This window comes from Pongo abelii, chromosome 6 (assembly GCF_028885655.2).
Source record: "Pongo abelii isolate AG06213 chromosome 6, NHGRI_mPonAbe1-v2.0_pri, whole genome shotgun sequence".
Classification (NCBI taxonomy): domain Eukaryota; kingdom Metazoa; phylum Chordata; class Mammalia; order Primates; family Hominidae; genus Pongo; species Pongo abelii.
The window spans coordinates 79,557,043-79,576,580 of NC_071991.2; positions in this window are offsets into that span (position 1 = coordinate 79,557,043).

Here is a 19,538-nt window from a genome sequence, read left to right on the forward strand (position 1 = left end):
ATTATACCCAGAGCCTCCTACCTTTGACTTTCTCATTGTCCTTTGATCTTTCATGACTCTTAGGTCACATTTGCTGTGCCAACACATAGTTAGTCTTCATATATTGTATCTTGAGCATTTTCTTAGTAAATGCTCTTTGCAAACTTACCAATTAGGCAAATCATTTTATTTTCACTGGGCCAGAGCAAGTAAAAGGGCAGAGAGAAGCCAGGAATGTGCTTTTAAAAATCCTTCCAGAAGTGGGAGTAAGGAAGTCCAGGCTTCTTCAGGCCTCTTTCCATTGCTTGCTGCTTTATGTATCCTCCCCTACCTTATGCTGAGAGATTTAGAGGCTCTTTTCCCTGATCAGTGGTCCTCATGCAGGGGTGATTTTCCCTCAGAGAACACTTGGCAATGTCTGGTGATATTTTGGGTGTCTCAGCTGTGAAAGGGGGTGATACAGTTTGGCTTTGTGTCCTCACCTAAATCTCATCTTGAATTTTAATCCCCTAGATGTTTAGGGAGAGACCTGGTAGGAGGTGATTGGATTATGGGGGTGGTTCCTTCATGCTGTTCTCCTCATAGTGAGTGAATTATCATGAGATCTTTTGGTTTTATGAATGGTAGTTTTTCCTGTGCTGACACACACTCACTCTTGCCTGCTGCCATGTAAAACCATGCCTTTGCTTCTCTTTCACCTTCAGCCATGATTGTAAGTTTCCTGAGGCCTCCCCAGCCACACAGAACTGTGAGTCAATCAAACTTTTTTCCTTTATAAATTACCCAGTCTCAGGTATTTCTTTGTTGCAGTGTGAGAACAGACTAATACAGTAAATTCATACCACAGAGAGTAGGGTACTGCTACAAAGATACCTGAAAATGTGGCAGCGGCTTTGGAACTGTGTAACAGGCAGAGGATGGAACAGTTTGGCGGGTTCAGAAGAAGTCAGGAAGATGTGGGAAAGTTTGGAACTTCCTGGAGACTCATTGAATGGTTCAAGCCAAAATGCTGATAGTGATATGGACAATGAAGCCCAGGCTGAAGTGGTCTCAGATGGAGATGAGAAAACTATTGGAAACTGGAGTAAAGGTCACTCTTGCTATGCTTTAGCGAAGAGATTGGTGGCATTTTTCCCCTGTTCTAGCGATCTATGGAACTTTGAACTTGAGAGAGATGATTTAGGGTATCTAGTGGAAGAAATTTCTAAGCAGCAAAGCATTCAAGAGGTGACCTGGGTGCTTTTAAAAGCATTCAGCTTTATGCATTCACAAAGAGATGGTTTGAAATTGGAGCTTATGTTTACAAGGGAAGCAAAGCATAAATGTTTGGAAAATTTGCAGCCTGATGATGCGATAGGAAAGAAAAACCCATTTTCTGGGGATAAATTCAAGCTGGCTGCAGAAATTTGCATAAGTAATGAGGGGCTGAATGTTAATCACCAAGACAATGGGAAAAATGTCTCTAGGGCATGTTGGAGATATTGGCAGCAGCCCCTCCCATCACAGGCCCAAAGGCCTAGGAGGAAAAATGGTTTCGTGTTCCAGGATCCCTACTACTCTGTGCAGCCTCAGGACATGGCACCGTGTGTCTCAGCTGTTTCAGCTCCAGTTGTGGCTAAAAGGGACCAAGGTACAGCTTGGGCCATGGCTTCAGAGGGTGCAAGCCCCAAGCCTTGGCAACTTACACATGGTGTTGGGCCTGTGGGTTCACAGAAGTCAAGAATTGAGGTTTGGGTACCTCTACCTAGATTTCAGCAGATGTATGAAAATGCCTGGATATGTAGGCAGATGCTTGCTACAGGATTGGAGCCCTCATGGAGAACCTCTGCTAGGGCAGTGCAGAAGAGAAATGTGGGATTGGAGTCCCCACACAGAGTCCCCACTGGGGCACTGCCTAGTGGAGCTGTGAGAAGGAGGCCATCATCCTCCAGACCCCAAAATGGTAGATCCACCAACAATTTGCACTGTGTGCTTGGAAAAGCTGCAGACACTCAACACCAGCCTGTGAAAGCAGCCAAGAGGGGGGCTGTACCCTGCAAAGCCACAGGGGCAGAACTGCCCAAGACCATGGGAGCCCATCTTTTGCATCAGCATGATCCAGATGTGAGACACAGAGTCAAAGGAGGTCATTTCAGCCCTTTAAGATGTAATGGCTACTCTGCTGGGTTTCAGACTTGCATGGGGCCTGTAGCCCCCTTTGTTTTGGCCAATTTCTCCCATTTGGAATGGGTGTATTTACCCAATGCCTGTACCCCCAATGTATCTTGGAAGTAACTAATTTGCTTTTGATTTTACAAGTTCCTTGGTGGAAGGGACTTGCCTTGTTTTAGATGAGACTTTGGACTTGAACTTTTGAGTTAATGCTGAAATGAGTTAAGACTTTGGGGGGATGTTGGGAAGGCATGATTGGTTTTGAAATGCAAGAACATGAGACATGGGAGGGGCTGGGGTGGAATGACATGGTTTGGCTTTGTGTCCCCACCCAAATCTCATCTTGAATTTTAATCCCCAAGTGTTTAGAGACCTGGTGGGAGGTGATTGACTTATGGGGGCAGTTTCCCTTATGCTGTTCTCATGATAGTGAGTGAATTCTCATGAGATCTGATGGTTTTATAAGTGGTAGTTTTTCCTGTGCTGACACACACTTACTCTCACCTGCTGCTACGTAAGACTGTGCCTTTGCTTCTTCTTTGCCTTCTGCCATGAGTGTAAGTTTCCTGAGGCCTCCCAGCCATGTGGAACTGTGAGTCAATTAAATCTCTTTCCTTTATAAATTACCCAGTCCCAGGTATTTATTTATAGCAGTGTGAGAACAGATTAATACAGGGAGTACTGCTGGCATCTAGTGGGTGGAGGCCAGGGATGCTGCTAAACCGCCCTCAATGCACAGTACAGACCTCACAATAAGGAATCATCTGGCTCATGCCAAGGCTAGTGCCAAGGCTGAGAAATCTTGCCCTAGGTATATACTGCTCCAATTGATACTCTCCTACCCTTATCCCCTCAAAGTCCCAAAAGATAGGGATTGTGTATTTCAATTTTGGATTTCCAGTACCTACAGTCAATACACATTTATTGAAAGATTGAATGAATGAATGAATGAATGAATGAATGAATGAATGAATGAGTTGGCTCATAAATATTTAAACTACAGCATAAACAGTTAACCAACCCTCTGGATGACATAGAGACCTTTAAAACCTAAGGCTGCTAACTTGGAGGCTGAAGTTTTGAAATCTACAAACTACTAAACTTTCATGTAAAATAATGTATGTTCATATTTGCATTTTTTCTGAGTAGAGGGCCTAGGTTTTAACAGATTCTTCAAGAAGTCTATCACTCCAATAATGCTAAAAATCACATTTAAGACACCAGGTCAAAATTTTTGAGAATTAGAGCATCAGCTCCTCTTTCTAGATGAGCGCTGGCTACAACTGTCCATCATGAAAGGATTACATTGTGATGCAAACTAATTAACCCAAATTTTAGAACCACAAGTGCTTATTATTATGCCCAGAGCCCCCTACCTTTGACTTTCTCATTATCCTGTTATCCTTCATGACGCTTAGGTCACATTTGCTGTGCTGACACATAGATAGCCTTCATATATTGTATCCTCAGCATTTTCTTAGCCAGTCTCATTCCGTTTTGTTTCAAATTACGCATTCAATTGGCCAGGACCACATTAAATTTTAACAGGGATATTAGGAATCATTTTATCCAATACAGTCGTCTTACAGGTGACAAAACAGAGGCTCAAAAGGGTCAATTGCCGAATATCAGAGAAACTGCAAGAGGGTTAGGAACCGGTCTCTTATTTCCTGCTTTAGTATTTTTTGTTGTTGTTTTTTTTTGTTTTTTAGTATATACACTAATGTCTTAACTATCATGAATTCTTGCTAATTTTTCATAGGCCATCTTGCTTCTTAAGAAAGTTTAGTTCGTATATATAATAGAAACTGCCTGCCCTGTGTTGAGATAGGAAGGAAGGAAGGAAGAAAAGAAGGAAAGAAAAAAGGTAGGAAGGACAATAAAAGAATAAAAAAAAGAAAGAGATTGATGGACTGTCATGACTGAGTAAGAGTTACTGACCTTGGAAACAGATGCCAAAGAGTTTCTTGCACAATGAGTTTTGACAAATACTTCTTGGAAAATAAGAGCCACTGAAGATGTTCTTTTCTCTTAAGTGAAAACAGAACTTAGTAACAGAACCATAGCAGGTCCTCCAGGCTGACTGTGCATTGATGTTTGATTTGGACAGCAAATGAACTGAGGTATTATACTGTGAGTTCCAGAGAACAGAAAAAGCATATATTATGTAGGCCAAAAATATCGGGCAGGTAAGCAAGTTCATCAGAAGGAGAGTAGCACCTTGCCTGTTACCAGGAAAAGGCGTGTCTCATCACATCACCCACTTTCTACCTAGTATTAACCCTTGAAATTCAGAATCTACTTATCTGCCCCATTACAGATATATACAAAGCATTTCCTATGAGAAAGAGGAAATATCTCTTAAACCTGTTTTTCTTTTATCATTTTGGCAATTTAGTTGCTATGTAATTTTCAACTAAATACTTTCCATCTTTAAAACTTGGTTTCCTCACTTGAAAAAAGGAAACCAAGGAAATAATACCACTTCATGAGGTATATGTGAGATGCTTAGCTACTGCATGGAATTTAGTAAATTCTGAATAAATATTAACAATTAACATTTGAATACTTTTAGTGGGATTGTTTGGAGGGTAGCAGTACTCCAGCTAAACATTATATTTTTTCAATTTCTTGGCAAGTTAAATTCTGCTTGGAAACTGAGCTTTCTCTTTCAGTAATGTAGATGAAACATCTTCTTGACATTTCATATGAGAATTTAAACATTGAGCAAGAGGAGAAGTTTGGAGTTTAATTTCATGTTGGCAATCCAGTAGTCAAAACTGCTGCTTAATTAGATTCTTCAATTAACCTGTGCAAAAAAGGTTTGATACAAGAAGTGGATACATTTTGACTAAATTAATTTGAATTATATCTGGGTTTTGCAAGTTACTTTTCAGCATTTGATGTTATTGATTCTCTAAAGTTGTGGGGGAGTAAAGCGAATGGAGTGGGGTGCTTACTGTGCAGAGAATTCCGAGGAGAAGAAGCAAATAAAAGCACAAGCCAGTTTTCAACTGCTTTAATTGATTTGACTAGTGGTTATATATAAAAATAAACACTTCCAGGTAAGGCTTTAAAAACAGTTTTCCCTGGTTTGGCTCTTTCAGAGAGTGTGTGTGTGTGTGTGTGTGTGTGTGTGTGTGTACATCCTGTACTCGGGGATTATGGGATAATTTGTACGAACAATTAGACAACTAGGCATTGGGGATTCTTTTTTTTCCTCTTGGACTCCAGAAACATAGTTGTATGCATGACACTTTTGGGTCCTTGGATCTAGGCAGCTCTTCTGTCTTGATTTACTTCTAATTCTCCCCCTTTCAACCCCAATGCCCACTCCACCAACAGACAGCCACTCTAATAGCCACTCTTAATTTGTGTAATTATGTCCTTTGATATGCATATATCTTTGGAAACTGTATTAATATGTCCACTGCTTTGGTAACCTGACACAATTTTTAAAAATCTATCCAGTTGCTGTATGTACATCTAGTTTATTGCTTCTAACTACTGTATGGAATTCCAAATAATATGCATCTGCTATGTTTTATTTATACATTTCCCATTGATTGGATCTAGGTTGCCTCTAAGTCACTTTTACACATACCACCTCACATGAATATCCTCATATGTGACTATTTATGGGTCTGTGAAAATATTTTCTAGGGTATAAGCTCAGGAGTGTGACTGATAGGTCACCAAATAGAGAAAATATATGTATATAATTTATATGTTTATATACATAGGCATGTAGATGTGTACAAATACATAGTTTTTTCTCACATAAGTAATGACAGATTACTCTCCCAAATGGCTTTTCCTGTTTCCATCCCTACCAGCAGCACTAGGATTCCTGTTTCCTCCCAGATTTCACCAACACTTGGTATTATCCCATCTAATCTGTACCTCTCTCATTAGTAAAACATGATGCAATTGGCTTCTTCACCCCCTCCCCATCACCCTGATTACTAGTGAGGTTGACATCTCTTCACATACCCATCAACTATTTGGATTTTCCATTTCGTGCATCACTTCTGTAGCCATGTTTTTTTTCTCTCTGTGTTTTCATTTTTGTAATTTCTAGGAAGTGTTTGTTTATTCCAGTTTTGGGGCTAGCAAATATTTTCTTCCAATGACCTCTCTGTTAGGCTTGTGTACGGTGCCCTTCAATGAAGATAAACTCTTAAATTTTACATAGTTGTAGCCATCAGTTTGGGTCAGTATTGTTTGTGCTTCTTTGATTCAAGAAGTTGTTCCTCAATATTAAATTAGAAAATAGTCTTTTAAATTTTATTTTATTAGTTTTTTAGTTTTGCCTTGTACTTTTTCATCTTTAATTCATTTAGAGTTCACATTTTACATATGATGTAAAATATAGTCACTTCATTTTTCTCTATACAGTAAACCAGCTTAGCCAGCATCATATATTAAAAATCCATTTTTATCCACCAATTTGTGATGCTTTGCAATCATACACCAGGTTTCATATGTACAGGAGTCTGTTTATAAACACTCTGTCCAATTATACTGATCTATTTGTCTATCGTTGTGCAAATACCATGTTGTCTCCATTACTAAGAGTCAATCGTGTGTCAAAGTCTAAGATTAATCAACCTGCTTTGCTCTTATTTTTTCAAAATTGTCCTAGCATTTGGGAACTTTTATTCTTCTACGTACAGCTTATATTAAGTTGGTTAAATTTCTAAAAACATCCTGCTAGAATCTTATTAACATTTCAAATCAATAGTAGGAGAAAAAATGTTACATTGTCATGCAACAAACATTTCATCTTTCTATTTACTCAGATTTTTTTCTTCTTTTTTAATGGAGTTTAAAAATTTTCCATGAAGGTTTGTGCATTATACACAAGTTACCTCCTAGGCACCATAGTTTTGTTGTTACTATAAATGGTGTCTTCTTTCTAGTAATGTTTTTCGCTAATTATTGGTGGTTGAATTTTTTAAACTTTTGATATTATATCAAACAATGGTGATTATAGCAGCCAGCCTTCAAAGTTTCTTTATTAAGTATAATGCTGACTAGAAATTTTTAACAGATAGGCTTCGCCTAGGGAAAAGAGTTTATTTCAAATAATAGGTCTTTTTAGTAGTTTTTATCAAATTCTTTTTCCATAGCTATTTGAATAATATAGACCTTTTCTCTTTTAGTCCCTTAATACATAGATTTTTTCATGTTAAATCATCTTTGCATTCCCAAGATTATGCTTGATTATGATATTGTTTTTAATATACACTGATTCCATTAGCAAATAGTTTTATTTATAATTTTCTCATCTATGTTCATAAGTGAAATAGACCTACTTATTTTTTTTCTTGCACTGTTTTCATCTGGATTTGAAATCAAGGTTTTACTGGCTTTACAAAATTACTTAGGCAGCCTTTCCTCTTTTTCTATTTTCTGGAATAACTCATATAAAATTTAACAGTTCTGTAATAATTTGGTAAAACTCAACTCCAAAATTGTAAAAATGCTTTGATTATCATAAAATATTTCATTGCATTGGTCCATTAAACTTTTCTATTTCTTCTTGTGCCAATTATACATTTTATGTTTTTTCTCAAAATTTATATATTTTACCTAGGTTTTATTGTTGTTACTCTCTATTTCATTAGGTTTTTCCCCCTCCTTCTCCACTATTTTTTCTCCCTTTTCCTTTCAGTTTATTCTCTTGCCCCTTTTCTAGCTTTCTCAGTTGAATTCTCAGCTCATTTGTTTTCAGACTTTCTTGGTGTTCATAATAAATGTATTTAAATCTTTTAAATTTCTTCTGTATTCCACATTAGCTATACTTTGATGGCCTCCTACTCATCTTGTTGGTGAGGGAAGGATTCCTCTGCCCTAAATAGCGTGAGATAGCCAAACACAGGACGACTAACACTGGAGAGATGAGACTGACAGCAGTATGTCAGTCACATGTCATCACAGCCTTGGAGAGCACACCACACATCATGCTGAGCCACAGAGAGTTACCCTAGGGGACAGAGTGAACAAGCAGGGATGTGGGAGGCAGGCTTTATAGCAGCAGGAGGGTGAGGTGACCCCTGGTTCCCACAGGAGGATGTGATTGGCTTGTTTGAATAACTTCATGGGCTGGTAGGGGAGTGAAACCCATTTGGTTAAAGACTAGGTGGGGTGCAGCATCTATCTGCTGGTCTAGCTGACTGATGAACTGGCTAGGTGGGAAGTCTTTCCCACTGGGTGGTATAGCATATCTTGTGAGAGCAGGAAAACTCATGGTTAGGCTTTTGAGGTCCTCTCGTTTCAGATGTCAAGGCAGCATATAGTATTGAATATTAATTTCAGGCCTCACACCATAAGCTGTATCCCAGAAATTTTGATATGTGGTGCTTTCTATGTATTTTATAAATTCTGTTATGATTAAATCTTTAACCTAAGAGTTAGTTGTATATATTTATGTAGATATATATGCATTTATGTATGTATGTAATATATGTATGTATTTAGTTATGTATATGCATGTATGTATGTATGTAGTTATTTAATTATATATATGTTTGGTTTCCTCACATAAGTCATTGCTAGAGTGATTGTTTTGCATTTTTACCACCTAAATTCATTTCGTTATGTGCAGCAAATGTAGTCTGTGTGATGTTGAATTTTTGGAATTTGTTGAAGAATTTTCTTCCTTTGTGGCATAATCAATTTTTGTGTGTTCCATTTGTACTTTAAAAGAATATGAATTTTTGTTTGTTTGATGGATATACAAGTCTATAAATATTAGTTCGAATTTATTATGTTGCTTAAATCTTTTAAATTATTGCTTACTTCAGACTCTTTGTAGGTCAATTACTGAGAATCATCTTAGAAACTCCAGCTTCCTCACCCAACTTTCAATGCTTTCTTATTTGCCTGATACGTCTTATCTTTTACTTTTAATTTTTTTTGAATCTTTTTATTTTAAATCTATCTTTTTAAAAGACACATTGCTCAATTGTGTTCTGTTACCCAGCCTGAATGTGTTCTGTTACCCAGCCTGAATATTTATGTCTTTTGATTTGTGAATATTTATTGTAATTATTATTCTGTTAGCACAAATTTCTATTATATAATTTTATGTGTTCTCTTATCATTCTTTCTGCATTTTCTTTCTTCTTTTTTCTCTATTGTATCAGCTATCTCTTGTGCCCTACACACACTCTTCCTTCCTCTTACTCCAGGCCTTCCTGGGGTGATCAACTTTTCATGGTATAACCTGACAGCACTGCCTCACCTGCATCTTACAGCTCTTGCTTCTTGCTTTTTATTCAATATGCCTCCCTTTATCCAACCCTTGGGAAGAAAATTGTGAGAAACATTTTCCACAGTTCCTTAATGCATCCTTGTGTTAGTTTTTCCTCCTTTCCTTCCCTGTTTCATTCACTCTGTTCTCCACTCCTGTTCACCGGGATCGCTTTCCAAAATAAACTATCTATATAAAAGCCCTTGTCTCATATTCTGCTTTTAAAGAGATTTCCAGGCTAAGGCTCCCAAGTTCCTCAGAAATACAAGATTTTCTTCAGCTGGTTTGAAAGTTATATACTTTTATTTTTCATTAACAATTTATTAAAACTGATGCTTTTGTCATCAATTTGTATATCTATAACTGCCATTCTCTCCCTTCCAAAAAAAGTAGGTGACTTAACATGTCCTCACTATTCTCTGGTCACCCTGTTTCTGGCCATTTTACTATCACATAGAATTTTAGCTTGGAATTATATTAATTAGATGTATCTCCTTTCTCTTCCTGATCCTTGAATTTTAGTAGGAGATCAAACTTTACTCCTTATATATCTCTTAGCATCCTCCAAGAGCAATTTCTCTTTCTGCTGAAAATATTTGTCCAAGGGTGTCTTAAAGATAATCTTATGTTATAGATTGTCTCAGCCATGTATCACTGAGAACATAAAACACTAACTTCAAAGAACTTTTCCTTTAACACTTTGTGTTAACCAGTAATACAAATACCACTCTATTGCCTTCTTCCACCTAGGGTTGCTGTTGAGAAGTTTGATAATAATAGTTGATACTTAACAGAATGCTTAGTATATACAAGGGAGTGTTCAAATAATTTACATATATTAAGTCATTTAATGTCCATGATGGTAATTTCATTCTTCTTCCTTTGTAGTTAGAATCCCCTATTCCGTTGTCCCCCCCACCCCCATTTTGAAAGCTTGTAGACTTTTTCTTTCCTCCTTGATGGTCTTATATGTTAGTATATTGAGCATAGGTGTGATTTCATTTTTTCATCTTTCTATTTTACCAGTTCCTGAGTCTTTTTACTCTTAAGGTTTTTTATATTTAAGTCTGAAAAATTATTGTTCCTTGATGCATTCCTCCTTCTTACTATCATTATCTTGTTCACTATCTCCTGAAATATTTCTTTGCCTCTGTTTATTCATTACCTCTTCTCAAGACTCTTACACAAATCCCAGCTTTTTAAAAACTTCTATCCTCTGTATTTCTCACCTTTCCTTTTGCATTTTCCTGCCTACTGCTTCCCGACAGTTCCCTAACTGATCCATTAGTTCACTAATTCATCTTCAGATATAATCAGTTTTTATTTCAACTCTCATATTTTATGCCTAGTGTTTTTCACTGATTCATTCTTATAATGATTTGTGTCTCTTTCTTGTTCCCAATAATCTTCCCTATTTCCTTGAAAATTTTTATTATGATTAAACATGTTTGTTCTATCTGATACATTAACAGTGCTTCATTTAGTACAGATTGTTCAGTTTATCTTTCTTCATGGAGCTTGTACCTCAAAAAATTGCTACATTGGCTGGTAACATTTCCAAGCGGAAGCAGCAAACACCTACACCCTATCTGTACCCATCAGAGTATATTTGGCCTTGGGGAGAAGACGCTCTTCAAAGAATATCTCTAGTGTTATAATTCATACACTATCACTCACTCTGCTTGTTCTCCCTACCACCAACTAGAGAGCCTAATACAAAATCTTCCAATAGCTTGACCAATGAAACTGCTCTTTGTCAAAAGCCACCTCTCTGAATTGTAATCACCTATCCCATGGCATATTGAAAACAGAAGGGGAGAAGAAGGAAAGAAGGTTTGAGGGCTGGTCTTGCATGTATGTTTCTATTGCTTTCCACCGAAGCTAGCAAGCTCTTCCCAGGTGGCTCTGATGCAGAACACAGGAGGGCCTCTGCTCTGGGCTGCACTCTCACATCCAGCCTAACCCCCTCTGTCACCCCAGGAGCTTCTCACAGTTTTCATGTCAGGTTCTCACATTCTTCAACCTTTCCCCCTCCCTTTTGGCATTTTCGGGAGCTCATTAGGGGCAAGTCAGGATCTAGACTAGTTCTTGACAGGGCCAGTGATGTACTTTCTGGGAACTCCTAACTGCACCCCAGTCCTCACTTATAAAATGTGCCTAAGAAAACATGTTTGCCCAGAAACATGCTCAGGCTGAGTGTTTCATCCAGAAAGTTTAGTCCTACAATGGCAGAAACAGTATTTCACAATCTTAAGGTGGCAGTTTTGTGCCAAGATATGTATCTTTTAGAAGGAGCATAGCTAGGGCAAAACAGCCTGATGGGCCTTGACCAAATCATATACCTCAGACATATTTGTGGGCCTATAGTAACCCTATAAAGAATTTTTCATTCATTCCTTCTTTCTTTCATTCTTTTCTTCTCTCTCTCCCTCTTTGACTCTCTCCACCACTCTCTGCATGTAAAATAATCAGAGGCTGTTTGCTCACAGCACTGTGAATCCACACAGTGGGGTGCAAGTGAAAGCAGATTTGCAGCAGGAAGTTTGGTGGAAGGGCAGAGAGAAACACTATCCTACATGGTCAGAGGCTTGTATCTAAACAAGGATGACTGATTTGACTCTGAAATTAAAATGTTACAATGCAATTTTTCCAACAACAAAAGGTGATTCTTACAAGCAAAGCACTCTATGGTTCTTCTTTGCTCTTCTAATTATAATGACCCCTCCAATTTCTATCATTAATGTGTCTCTTGCAAGAAGGAAGCCAAATAATTGAGTAAAGACACTTGGATTAGTTACTCCAAATTATCTCTAGTCTACAGAAGAAAAAAATAGCAGAAATCTACAGTCAATTTTTATTTTCTTCCTAAGTGAAAATGTACAGGGAACTATTCAGAAAATGTTATTTTATTTGCATTCTGCATTTATGTAAATCCACAAGTATAAACGGTTTTCAATGACCTCATCCTCCCTCGTTCGTGAGTAGATAATAACTGACAGTACACTTTCCAAAAGGAGGATTTCACCAAATAAGGGGCTTTGCGAATGCAAATGCTCAAAGCAGCATTCACAATGAATAGAAAAATAAATTTACCCCAAAAGGGAAAGAGTATATCTAAGTAAGTGCTTCTTAGGAATACTACTGTTATTCATTTACTTAAAATTTTCTTGTTCAGATATTCCCAATGTATTCAATAAAGAAAATGGTTTAAAACCTCTGGTCCAACTGATAAATTTAAAATGGGAATAAAGAGGGGCCAATAATCCTGGTTTCTGATAAGACCCCTGCCTGGTATCACTCTGCACCCTCCGTCTAGATTCTTCCATGGTCAGCAGGGAAAACAGAATCATCCATCTACAACACATAATGCAACTCTCCCTGTGCTTCAAAATGTACCAAATAGCAGGGACAGCTCCAGGAGGCAGACAGTAGATCAAGGAATTGTCTGTCAAGATGGAATAAACACTAGGAATTGTTAATGCTAATGGTAGCAATTTTTCCTAGAGTTACCCAGAATTAGAATCCAAAGATTTATGAGCAGCTTGGTAATAACAATATATTGATCGATCTTTCTTTTTTGCCATCATATATACCTATGTCTTCCCCTTCTCGACAAAACAGCCCTACCCCAAATTTAGTTAACTCAGTTGTCCCTTCTGGCTTTTATTCCACTGCATTTTTATTGGAATGCAGCCTCATTTCTAAACTCTGACTGGTGCACTTACATCACTTTCATTTCTATTTTGCCTACAACCTCCTTATTTTCTGCAAACTAGTTTCCTTTCCTCCTCCTTTCCCATACCTTCACCTTCACATACACGGGCAGTCTTAAGCCCACAGTACTGAAACACTCAAAGGTCACTAAAGATTCCTCTGTGATAGAATCTAATGGCAAGTATGTCATCCTCTTTTACACTTATCTATCTGTAATATTTGATACTATTGACCACACACTGTACTTCCGGAAATGATACCTGCCATTTAGTAAGAGTTCACTATAGTTAATATTGTGTCATGCACAATATTAAGCACTTTACATGCATTAATCTTTGTATTTTTCAAATGCCCACCTAAGGTAAGGACCATTATTATCTCCATTTAAAAAATAAAGTAGTGGGGTCTAGAGGGGTTAAGTAATTGCTCAAGGTTCCCAAGTAGTAGAGGAAGATTCAATCCTAGGTCCTACTGACTCTAAGCCCATTCTCCGCTTACCACACTGATACCACGTCTCACAATGTGCTTTTACCCCTTTACATTTATAACCCCATTTTCCTCTGGATCCTCTTCCCTGACCCCCTTACTTTTAGGCATTTTCTGGCCCTATCCTTGGCATTCTGCTCTTCTTCCTCTCTACTGTGCTTTAGGATTTCCCTAGAGTGCTATTAGTCATCTCAAGCTGCCACAACAAAATACCATAGACTAGGTGGTATAACCAACATATGATTGTTTTCTCACAGCTCTGAAGTTTGGAAGTCTGAAATCAGGGTGCCAGCAAGGTTGAGGAGAGGGCTTCCTGGCTTGCAAACCATCACCATCTCACTGTGTCCTCACATGGCCTTTTCCTCAGGGCATGTGTGTGTGTGGAGAGAGTGCGCACTCTGGTGTCTCTTCCTCATCTTAGAAGGCCACCAACCCTGTCAGATTAAGACCCCACCCTTGTGACCCCATTTAACTTTACCTCCTAAGTGTTCTATTTCCAAATACAGTCACATTGAAGGTTAGAACCTCAACATATGAATTTGGGAGAAACACAATTCAATCCACAACCAGTCATGACTTAAAACATCTTCTCCTGTCCTCTAATTCATGTTCCCTCTCCTTAGCTCTAATTTCCTACTATGCCTTTCCTTTCGTATCTTCCACCAGCACTTCAAATTTAGCAAGTCCAAAATTCAGTTTCTCATTTTCACTGTCATGGAAATGTCACCACTCTTCGCTCACTTCAGGTTTAAAAACTTGGAACTAAATTTTGAACTCTCTCTCTCTTTCAACCTCAGTGTCTGTTATTACCAAAGAACTGAATTTGTCCTTCTCAGATTAATTCTCTCTTTTGTTTCTATGCCAGGATCACATCCTTATCCCCTGTATGAGTTACTATTGCTGTATAATAAAATACCCAAAACTCAATCATAAAACAATGATTTAGTATTAATCATGTGTTTGTGGCTGGCTGGGGGTTAGCTGATATAGGTTGGGCTTAGCTGGTGCTCATCTGCTCCTCAGTTCTCTTTGCCGGCTAGCCAAGACATGCGCTCTTCTTGGTGATCACAGAAGCAAGCTCAATCACACAAGTGCTTCTCAAGTTTTGTTCACATTATGTCCACTACCATTCTAATAGCCAAAGCAAGTCACATGGTCAAGTTCAGAGCAAAGATGTGGAAGGCATAGGGTGAGAGAAAAAGGGAGTGAATATTTGGAACAGAAATTTAACCTATCACATCGTCTTATTCACGTATTACAGCACAACAATCTTTTAGCTGCTTGTGATGACTATAATAGCATCCTTGTCCAATGTTTCCTTCATACAATTCCCAGATTAATCTTCTGTAAACATCACTTTTATCATGTCACACATCTGTTCTAAAATCATATATGGGTCACTCTTTCTAACTATACTATATCTAAAGCATTTTTTCTGTCTTTTAAAACCCTTCATCATTTGACCTTTCTCCATTTCCTAAACATACATCCTCCATTCTAATCAAGCCAGACTCTTCAGTGTTTCATGAACATTCTTTATCAATTCTTATCTTGGTAGCGTTGTTCAGACAGTTCCTCTTGCCCCACATACTCCCTTCTCTTCCCAACCTAATTACATCTCCTCCACAAAATTTCCCTAGGTAATTTTTCCTAACTTATGTCCTTTTTATGCTAGTGAATCAACATGTTACTTCTCCCAGAGAAGACTTGTGTTTGTTTACTCATTCAACAAAGTTTTATTTAGTACTTACTAGGTGCCAGCATCATACTAAATGTTGGAGGTAACACAGTGAAAACGACCCCAGTCTGTGACCACGTGCTAGCCGACAATCTCTTGGGAGAAATTATGGCATGATCATGCTGCATAGGGATGAACATAAAGTACACAGGAGTGGTTTAATCCTTAGTGGACTATGAAAAGATATTTGAAGCATAAGTTGTCTATGCCAAAACCTGTGTGATGAAGAAGAGCTAATCAGGTTAGAAGGGATTAGTGAGAACCATTCAGGTAGAAGGAACTAAGGCAAGAAAGAAAGAGGCAGCATGTTTGGAGAGCTGCCCATAATTCAGAATGGCTGGAGAATTCAGTGTGAGACAGAGATGGGGAGATAAGGCTGGAGAAGAAAGCCTTTTCTAAGGAATTGAAACTCACATTGAGGGCAGGAGAGTAGTAAATTAGTATGTTTAAGCATGGGCATGACATGATCTGATAGTGTTTTAAAAGATCACTTTTAAACAATGGGTTGAAGGGAGTCAAGAGGAGAAGCAAGAAGACCAGTTCAGAAGGCTGTTGTAATAAGCCAAGAGAAATATAAGTGTGGATCATACTCAGGTAGTGGAGAAAAGCAGATTTCAGAGGCATTGGAAGTGGATTTAACAGGACTTGGCTGTTAAATGAAATAAGGCTATGAGAGAGAAAAGTGTCAAGGTTTTGCCAAGTTTGCGGTAGAGGCAAAGTAAACAGTGGTGCAACTAATTCAGGGAGCCTAAAGGAAAGTGGGGAGAAGTGGAGAGGAGGGCAGGACAGGATGAACGGGTAGATGATGGGGGATGGGGGCGTGTCACATGTTAACGCTCCTTAAAGAATGAGACTGCTTTCTGATATCAGCAAGCAGGCAAGTAAGGAGGATCTTCTGGCACCCCTGAAATCACTCTACATTGGTGGCCACCTATCCTGCCCATGAGTGGAACTAGGTTCAAATCAGAATGGGCCTAGGAGGAGTGCTATGGTCCAGTGTTGCCTGAGATCCAGATCAGCCAGGTTGTAGTTCTTACAGGTGGGTCACAAAGTCACTGAAGATAAGACCATAGGTCTCTGAACTCCCTTTACTGGATTTAGAATAGTGATGGTTGCAACAATTCCTCATTCCACCACATCCATTTGTGGGGTTCCTGAGAGACGCAGCTCATCCCTACTTATTTGATGATGCCAAACTAATAGTACTTTTACTAAGCAAGAAATAAAAGACAAGTCCAAAAAAGTTACAGCTGGATTTGCATTTTAACAAATTTTATATTCCTTTTGAGGAAACTGAAATTAAATATTTATTTTTTATATCTTGAGAAATAAAATTTTCTTTGCTGGGAAAACAATCTGGATATATATTGGATCTTGAAAATGAAAGCAGACTTACAGGGTTTTTATATTAGTATCAGTGATACTGGAAGTTTGCCCCCAAAGAAAGCAGTGCCCAGAGAAATAAGAGCTACATTCTCAAGTGAGAGAACTGTGTACTTACTTGATGGTTTGCAATGTATTCAATTACTGGGTAGCTCAGCGATCAAGGCCCTTAGCAGTGCAAAAGGCTATTAGATTACCTGCCGCTACCCCAACCAGGGTAGAAATCTTCTTTCTAGTATGTTCATAAGGACTCTGTTCAGTCTAGTTTTAAAGGTCTTAAGCTTGGAGGCTTTAATCACCTCCTTTAGAAGACTCTTCCCTACTATCAGGAAGTATGTCCTTAGGGGAAATTCACTGATACTTAACCCATATTTTACCTGTTATAATGTCCTATTACCCTAATTAATACCTTCTCTGAGCCTTTCCTTGTGACTCATCCACCATGCATTACCTCTTCCTCTGCAGTGTTTTTGCCATTCAGATTCATTGCATGTGGACAGTTAACCTGTGTCTCTAGTCAGTCCTAATAGTTAGGAAATGTTTAAGCCTGCAGTACTAATAAATCAGCTTAACGTGTAATTAGAGGCTTAACTCTGTGAAGAGAAGATATAACCCATTTGTTAATAATATCACTTAGGCCTTTTGAAAACATTCTTGCCTAAAATAACTGAATTGAATTGGGAACTAGCCTTGAACAAAATGTGAAAATAATTGCCTTCTATGACATTATGAGCCCAGTTCCTTCACCAAAAGTATAGAGCTAAGAATGCTCTTTAGCTTTCTGTCAGTTATTCCAGAGGCAAGTAGATTATTAGCTTCCACAAAGTTGATTAAAATTCAGATTTATAGTTGGGAATGTGGTGTGAGTCTGCAGACCTAGCTACTCAGGAGGCTAAGGTGGGAAGATCTCTTCAGCTCAGGAATTAGAGGCTGCAGTGAGCTGTGATTGCACCACTACACTCAGCCTGAGTGAGAGAGTGAGATCCTGTCTCAAAAAAAAAAAAAAAAAAAAACAGATTTAACTAAAATTGCCAATATGCTAGATGCTTTCATTTAATCTGCCGCATTATAGTCATTTTATAGATGGCTACACCAAGGCAAAGAGAAGTTAGAAACACGCTCAGCACCACACAGCGGAAAGTGACAGATGTAGAATATGCACCTGAGTCTTCTGACTCCTAATCCTGAGCTCTTGAAATGTCATTCACCTGACTGGAGACAGTAAGATGGTTACTTTTGGGGCTTGAGTATCTCTACCACACCACAAGACCCTAGGAGAATATCTGTTTTGTATTTTCTCTTGTACCATAAAGAATACAGGCATGATATTCCTGCTAATTCCTCTCACTGGACAAGCAATTTTGTGGGCATTTTGATGGAAAATTGTTGGGCATCCACCTAAAAGCCTTGATTTGGTTCATTTTGGCTTCTTTTTGTTTTCTAATTTTTAAAAAATATTTAAATGGGGCCTTTTTATCTTTAGTTAATAATGTAAAAGAGACTGCATTCACATAGATCCATTTCCAGGACCCTCGGTATTTAGGATTGGACTGAATGACCAGTATCAACATTTACAATGGTGTCTTGAAATTGATGGCCTTTTGGGGGATTTTTTAAGATTGGAGGTTAAGGGGAAGTTGAGGGAGCCAAGTCAGGATTCTAGGGTGGATGCCTGATGATTTCCCATCAAAATGGTCACAAAATTTATTGTTTGATAAGAAAAATGAGCAGAAACATGGCCTTTTCAAATGGATGGAGCTTATGTTGAGAAATAAATTTTTCTTTAAAAAAAAAAAGAACATGGGCATGAGAACAAGCATGCTCATGGATGTAAAAAAGCCATGGAATTCCTGGCTCTTATGAATGTGAAGTAGCCCATGCCTCCCCACTCAGTTTACTTCATATTACCCTTTTGTATGCTGTTGTACATGTGGCCATTTCCTCCTCTGGTCCTATCACAAACACCTAACTGGGTACCCCATTTATGTACTAGCCTGGGACAAGAAGATATGAATTAAGACAAGGTAGGAATGAGCTCTGAGCTCTTTCTCCATCACCATTTCTGGGTTCAGCCTTTCCTGGGGTCAAGAAGAGGGAGAACACAACCAATTATTCATGCATGGCAGAAGAGAATAATTCTTCTCTACCCATCCCACATAACTTCCAGAGAATTATCTATCATTCTCAGACTCCAAGTAGAGTGAAGATCTGTTCACATCAACCTTCCTCACATTAATGCAGGAGGAAAAGAAAGGTAGGGGGCTGGGTGCGGTGGCTCATGCCTGTAATCCCAGCACTTTGGGAGGCCAAGGTGGGTGGATCACCTGATGTCAGGAGTTCAAGACCAGCCTGGCCAATGTGGCGAAACCCCATCTCTACTAAAAATACAAAAATTAGCCAGGCATGGTGGCATACACCTGTAGTCCCAGCTGTGGAGGTTGCAGTGAGCTGAGATTGCACCGCTGCACTCCAGCCTGGGCGACAGAGTGAGACTCCGTCTCAAAAAAAAAAGAAAAGAAACAAATAAAGGTAGGGTCCCGAGAGCTCTCTTGGAGCTCATTTTGGGTCTGGGGTGAAGGCTTAGAATCAGGATGGTGCTGCTACTTCCCCCTTAGCCTTGTCAGTAAAGGGCTTAGAACCAGATCTAGGGGTGCACAAGTCTAATGCACTAAGCTGTGTGCCCCATGACAAGTGGGGAGGGAATGGAGCAGGTCCAGCCAGAGCAAATCAGTGTTTGCTACCTGGGTACCTGTAACCAAATGGGCTACAGGGTCTGCCTCAATTCAGCTAGATATTTTCTTATTGAACAACACCTCCCCCGAAAAATCA